The sequence below is a fragment of the Acyrthosiphon pisum genome, chromosome X (genome assembly GCF_005508785.2).
Source record: "Acyrthosiphon pisum isolate AL4f chromosome X, pea_aphid_22Mar2018_4r6ur, whole genome shotgun sequence".
Taxonomy (NCBI): domain Eukaryota; kingdom Metazoa; phylum Arthropoda; class Insecta; order Hemiptera; family Aphididae; genus Acyrthosiphon; species Acyrthosiphon pisum.
In genome coordinates this window covers 67,485,114-67,491,970 of record NC_042493.1, presented here as the reverse complement: position 1 = coordinate 67,491,970, position 6,857 = coordinate 67,485,114, and the positions used below count along the sequence as shown (strand labels likewise).

The 6,857-nt window shown below is 32.8% G+C and overlaps 1 protein-coding gene across 1 annotated transcript in view; it reads left to right on the top strand.

Moving 5' to 3' along the window:
- Positions 1-677: 677 nt before the first annotated feature.
- Positions 678-6,857, top strand: part of LOC100165301 (proton-coupled amino acid transporter-like protein pathetic) — a 43,541-nt gene continuing 37,361 nt past the window's right edge. The window contains exon 1 of the mRNA XM_001944794.5: positions 678-1,292. The gene's annotated coding sequence lies outside the window, so the exon portion shown is untranslated. The remainder of the gene's footprint in view (positions 1,293-6,857) is intronic.

The following is a 6,857-nucleotide window of genomic DNA, read 5'->3' as shown; positions in this document are numbered from 1 at the left end:
ATATTATTACCGATCGATATCGCTACAATATGTGTGGCCGTCGCCACCGCCGCCGCGTGCCTAAATGATATTATAATAATAATTGGGCAATGGACAGGTTTATGCGGTACATTCGTTATGATAATAATCATAATATATTATAGATCACGCGTTATTATAGGTCGAGTGTTGCCGAGTGCCTGGCTACCATATATTGGTAGGTACCTAAATTAAATAATAATTCGCGCGGGCGTCAACTCTATACGCGCAATATTATAGATACGCGTGTATTATATATTTTGTTCTCGTAATCGCGTAGGTATAATAATATAGTGATACCTGCAGCGTGCAGTATAATATAATATAACGCAACATACTTAGTTGCCTACCTATACCTGTCTGCTGCAGTTTACAGTGTATGGTGACTAAATATATTATGGTATACGTGTGTGTTATTATATTATTATTAAACATACGCGATATTAAACTAATATAGTGACCGGCCGCCACCACGGTCATCGGCGACAGCCACCTCCACCTCGGCCACCTGCACGACCACAACGACGACGACGACCAGCCACCTCCACCACCACCATCACCACCACCGCATCCAATAACGTGTGTAATAACAGTAGTCGTATAGGCTGACGAAAGTCCTTCCGACTCGCCGAGATACGCCGCCGCCACCGCACGCCGTATAGATCATATCTAGCTCTATATATTATTGTGTATTCGTCGATCATTCATTCATCCAGCCGCGCACACACTATATAGTGGCGACCGCATTGCAGTCGCAGCAGTCATCGCGCCAACACCATCGCCAACGTCCAGAACCACATGCAGCTCGCACTACAGCGCGACACATCGCACTATATACTCAATCGCTGCTGCATCAAGCCGCTGGCATACGGTCTGCACGCTGCATGTTCCCATATCGTCGACACTTTTGTGCACGCGCATACACAAGCCTGCAGGCCGCTTTAGCATCGTACAAAATATACGGCCGGCGCACTCCGCTTCGTCACGTCAATATATTATAATATAGCTTTGCACGCGAAGAACGGTCGATAGCGCTGCGCACGACTAGTTCGAGCGTAACGGAAGGCGACGACGGCGGCGCGTCCACGCGTTGCGGAAGCAGCAGCAGCAGCCGCTGTACAGATATATAATATAATACCATTCGAGCGGTACGGCGTGCTCGCAGCGAAAGCATCAGGACGTGCGTGAGACGAGACAGCACTACCGACTGCAGTGACGTTTGCGGCGAGTAATCGCGGACCCCGGTGCAAATTCAGCGGCATCGACCGTTTAAGGTACCTACCTACGCTTTTAAATTTTTTTTTTTACCTAATACTAATTTTTTAGCTTTTACGTGCGAACTGTCGTCGCCTTTATACCATCATGATGTTATTATTATATTATATAATGTGTGTTGTGACTATAATTGTAAGAATAGCCGTTATTTATGATTTTCGTTACGGTTCAGATGAAAAAAATTCGGTTTAACTTTTGTTGCTGCTGGTTCTCGGTAACACGGATTTAAGGTTCAGGGTATAACAAATATATCTGTTACTTTTTAAATTGTTTTTTTAGCTTAGTAGGTACCGTATAAAATATCGGCTTATTGTAATGGTCAATGAACGAACTTGAATGTTAATGACTACTATAATTGTAGTTTATACTGTCTTTCAGACGTATAGGTTAGGTTAGGTATCTCTAAAATTTAAAATAATACCATTAGATAATTGTTATACAGATTTTACTATTTATGTAAGTTTCACTGTACCATTCGATCCTAAACTTTTAGAATTTTAGATACACTCGCCACTTGGATGATCCATGTTTGATGTTATAATATTTAGATTACGGCAACGGTATATATATATAATATATATATATAGGTTATAGGGTATATTTTACTAAACATAATTATTAATTAGTCATTATTACCACTGGACACTGGCGTATTAGATAACAGGTGACAACTCCGAAACGATCAACATACGATTTCTTTTTACTTTTGGAAATAATAAATTATTAATATATAATATTATAAATATTTCCATACCCGATATAGAATCTGCTATATAGATTTATTTTGACTCGATAATACCAGGTTTATCATCGATTACTTTGAATTTAAATTTATTTCATGACAAGTCTGTAGGACACGTCATTATCATATGATAATATTGATATTTTTATTATTGATTAACTTTTACAGGTCTAAGCAGTTAAAATAACTATCGGGTTCTGGAACCTAAAAAAAACTGTGTTTAAAGAACCGAAAAAAATATTAGGTAGGTATACATGAAAATATCGATTTTGATTCCGGTCCTAAAAAAAAGTATAATGGATTCCGGTCCTAAAACCGATTCTTTCGAGTTTCGATTCAGTTCGAGTTAGGACTGGAGGGGGGAATGCATTAAAAATGCATTCTTATAGTCGGCACATTTACATAAGCTGACGATTGTGAACTAATAAGAGAAATATTATTATTATTAAATTAAATACGTGAACAACTATGAAATAGACGTTCTAAAAGCGAGACCTAAACACCTATCGAATAACGTTCCACATTAAAATATTCTGTCATAAAAAGTCTCAAAAATTACTATCATACTGGAAAGTGAATAGTCTCACAGTTTTATCTACATCGTTGTTCATATAGGTAATTTTCTAACTATTGGGTTAGACATTTTTTTTATGGATAAAACGATGAGGTCACTTCAAAGTATGATAGATATTTTTGTGACTTTTTATGATTCTTATAGTTGTTTACAATGATTGTTACAAGGTATTTACCTAATTATTGCATTTAGAATTTGTTATAACGAAAATAATTTAATGTTTCATTTTGTTTAAAAACTTTTTGCTCTATTTGGATATTATCATTTTTTAAATAAGATATCTAGTTTTTTTTAATTACTTATTATTATTCAGTGGATATTAAAAAATGTTTACAGGTATTAAGGCCTGTTTTACAGTCACGCGTTTCATCCGCACGTGTGAGTGGGTATTACCATCTTTATACAATTGCATTATACGAGAGGTACACATGGTATGAAATTATTTTCTACCGCGGCAGAAAAATTATAAATACATATCCGTTAATATTATTGGAAAATTAATTTGATGGGTATTTAAGAATATAATTTTCTGTAAATTGTAACTACATTAATTAAAATCAAAATTATTGCTTGTCACTATACGTATGGTATATCGAAATTGGTACCATGACTTTAAATATTAATTTACTCTTAAATAATTCTTGGATTCTTGGCTTGTTGTTTTTACACTTTTTTCCGAAATTCTTAAAACATTTTGAAACCGGTCATTAGTTATATAACCTGTATTCAATTGATGATAATTTAAGATACTACATGGTTTTATACCATATAATATTATATTAATGTATAATACATGTATAATACAATACAAACATAAATATTTTAACATTTCTATCGTCGGAGTGGCACGTATAAATTTAAACAATGTTTTGCGTGCGTAAGAAAATACTCGTATGATACCCGTGACTATGAAACGATTAAATAAATAGTAATACATATCATAAATAAATAAAAAATACTTTTAAAATATGAATAATAAAACTAGAATATTTTATTAAAATATACTTAAGTAGTTGAATCATGGGGCATAAAGCTTGGCGTATAGGTACCTAATTCTTTAAGTTGTATATTTGAACCAAGGCGAAATGACAAACTTTCTAATTAAAAAATCCCTGTATAAGGTTATTATTACCCTGATGACTTATTATAAAAAAAAAATTAATAAAGTAATTGATTGATGTTATTATAATTATTTTAATATCATCAAGACACTTAATAAAATAGTGTCATTATTAATTAAGGTTAAGCTTGGTTAGATAAAATAATATCTATTAAAGAATTAAATGATCCAATATTTAAATATTTTTTTTTTATTTAACTAGTTAGTAGTATAACTATTATACTATTTGGTACGGTGTGTATGTTAATTTTTAAACTATTTTAGAATCAATTATTGAGATAGTACCTTTTTTGTATGGAATTATTGTGAAAATAATTACAATATATATTTCGAGCATTGTTCTCCCAATATTTTCTTCAGTTTGCATTTATTATTTTAAAATTATTTTACGATTACTCTAGCCACGTCCCAACGTTCCATCACAAATATAATATTAAATTTAATGACGGCCCCGCAGGTTCCTGCTGCAATCTCTGATTTTTAAATACCAACCGACAATTTATCGAGAGGATTTACGTAAAAAACCGCGGCGTTAATATTTACAAAAACGTTTTATAGTAACGTGAAATTTTTCGATTAGCACGCGCTAGCATATTATTGTGTCTGTTTTAAAGATAACGTGGGCATGAAAGTGAATATTGTAATGCGACTGAAACACAATATAAGCGGGCCGGTAATAATATACATTATTCGTGACATTTCATATTTAAATAATATTTTGTCGACATAATTTGCATAGATAGATATATGTATACTATAATATTACACATATGCACATATATATCAACTAAATTATATGTATTTTAAACACACAGATTGACGAATTGTGTACGATCTGAGAAGACCTAAAAATATTACGAAAGTTAGTCATAATATAATAGTGTGGTATGCTAAAACCAATATCATATGGACATATGGTAGATGATATTTTCTGTGCACCCGTAGTCATAATCACTATCATCATCATCATCATCATCATCATCATCATCGTCATCATCGTCGTCGTCGTGATGATTTAATGGTGATGTTTACGCGTGACGTGTTTTGTTCATTAATCGTATAGATTTCGTATCGAATAGCCTTTAGTTGCACGCGTATGATGTAAATGAACTGTCCATTTTCGTTGGAAATTGTGTGTTGTTGTCCGGTCACCACCATAATCGTACACTGTACATTACCATTATTATGTGCGTGTGATGTAAATCGATAGGCAGTTTTCGTCAAAGTTGTTGTTTCAGACGTGTTCGTCGTGTATAAATCACGCGTGGCCGTGTATGATGTAAATTGTAAATACTAGGCCATTTTCGACGTTCTTCGACCTGTATTTCTTTTTAATTTTTTTATTATCGTTATTTTTTTATACCGACAATAAATTATAGGCGCGCACACGCGTTATTAAAATATTATAATATAGTACGCAGTACGCCTATATAAAGTCGTGTGCATTGTGTAACTTTGGTAAACATTTCGTACCTATAGTTTCGTACTACCGCGGCTGCATGTAACGGGTAGGCGCGTGTTGGTGCGACGCTCATAATATTATTTTTTTGAATTTCATAATCAGTTTACCGCTACGAAATCCAGAAATACCACTATTCAAAATCCGGAATTATTATACGCCACTATACGGGTGTCCAATTTGATGCATTAGGTATATATAGTGTCGACTGCAATATCATAAAATATTATGCATTTGAATATTCAAATTCGATAAAAAAAAAAAAACTATTTTATATGCCTCTATACCTACTACAGCGTTTTTGCTTGTTTCGTACTCACCGCCACTTGGTACCACTTGGTACCACTTGGACGCCATCACTATAGCCTGTTTTAATGCCTATATGTAATAGAGATGGCGACAACGATAGGATTATGTGTGGAGAAAACTGCTATTAAGTTGAGGCTGTTTAGTGATAGTCTTTTATGTATATGTGCACACTCCGAATTTTGATGACCCGTCCATATACGCAATATATCTAATATATTATATATTTATGTGGTATCTTCGTCGACGTGAGTTTCGAAATTTTCGAAATTTAATTTTATATTAATTCCGTGAAAACACAAAATCATAATATATTTATATTATGTATAGGCATAGATGCATAATGTATATATATAATAGTATTATGTTAGTATAAAACAGGGCTTGCATTTGAAAACAAATTCCGTTTTATGTTATTTACAATTATTAAAACTATTGACAATTTTTGTGTTTATCGTTAATTAAAATAATGTTAATAATTATTGAATTTGCTAATAATAACTAATGCGGGTACGTAATGGCCCGGATACAGAATATAATATATTTAATCAATTCTAATGTCCATAGGCATGAAATAATTAATATTTCAGATTTCTATGAAACCAATATAACTTTAAAATTAATTAATTTTAAATTATTTTGTTTTGCGTTATTTTTCGTTTAATAATTTTCTATAAACTACGTTTGGCGTTATGTTTTGTTTAATGATATACAATATATTTTGTTAATCGTTATGTTTTGTTTTGCGGTATTTAATTATTTTTGACTATCGAATTCCGTTATAATTACGTTTACGAATTTCAATCGTTTTTTGTCAAATATAACCTTATTATAACGTTTGCAAGCCCTGGTTTATAATAAATATATTCGCATAACAATAAAATGTTACAAGAGATATTTATAGGGTATATAGAACATAGATATTTTCAGATATAAGTATAATATGTTATCAAATAATAATTAGGTGATAATATTATGACCGTAGAGAAATCGCGAGCCATCGAACACGCACCTTTACAACATCGAAATTCGCGTATTTCTGGTGTACATTATGTACTTAATTATACATAATACTATGTGGACTGCAGCATACCTGTTGCACACAAACGCACCCGCGTACCCATGTGCTGTGGTTGATTGATACACTCCAACAACATAATATACTCGTGTACCTATACCTATTAATTATCGTTATTGCACATATTATGTGTGTTAGTGCATATACCTATATATATCTATATATACGCCTATCATTAATGAAAAATAGACCGCCGACCGAATCCGTTGTCAATCGTGCACCTATATGTGAAATACATAGTGGTAGGTATATAATGCGTGCGCGAACCAGTTTCTTACCGTCAAT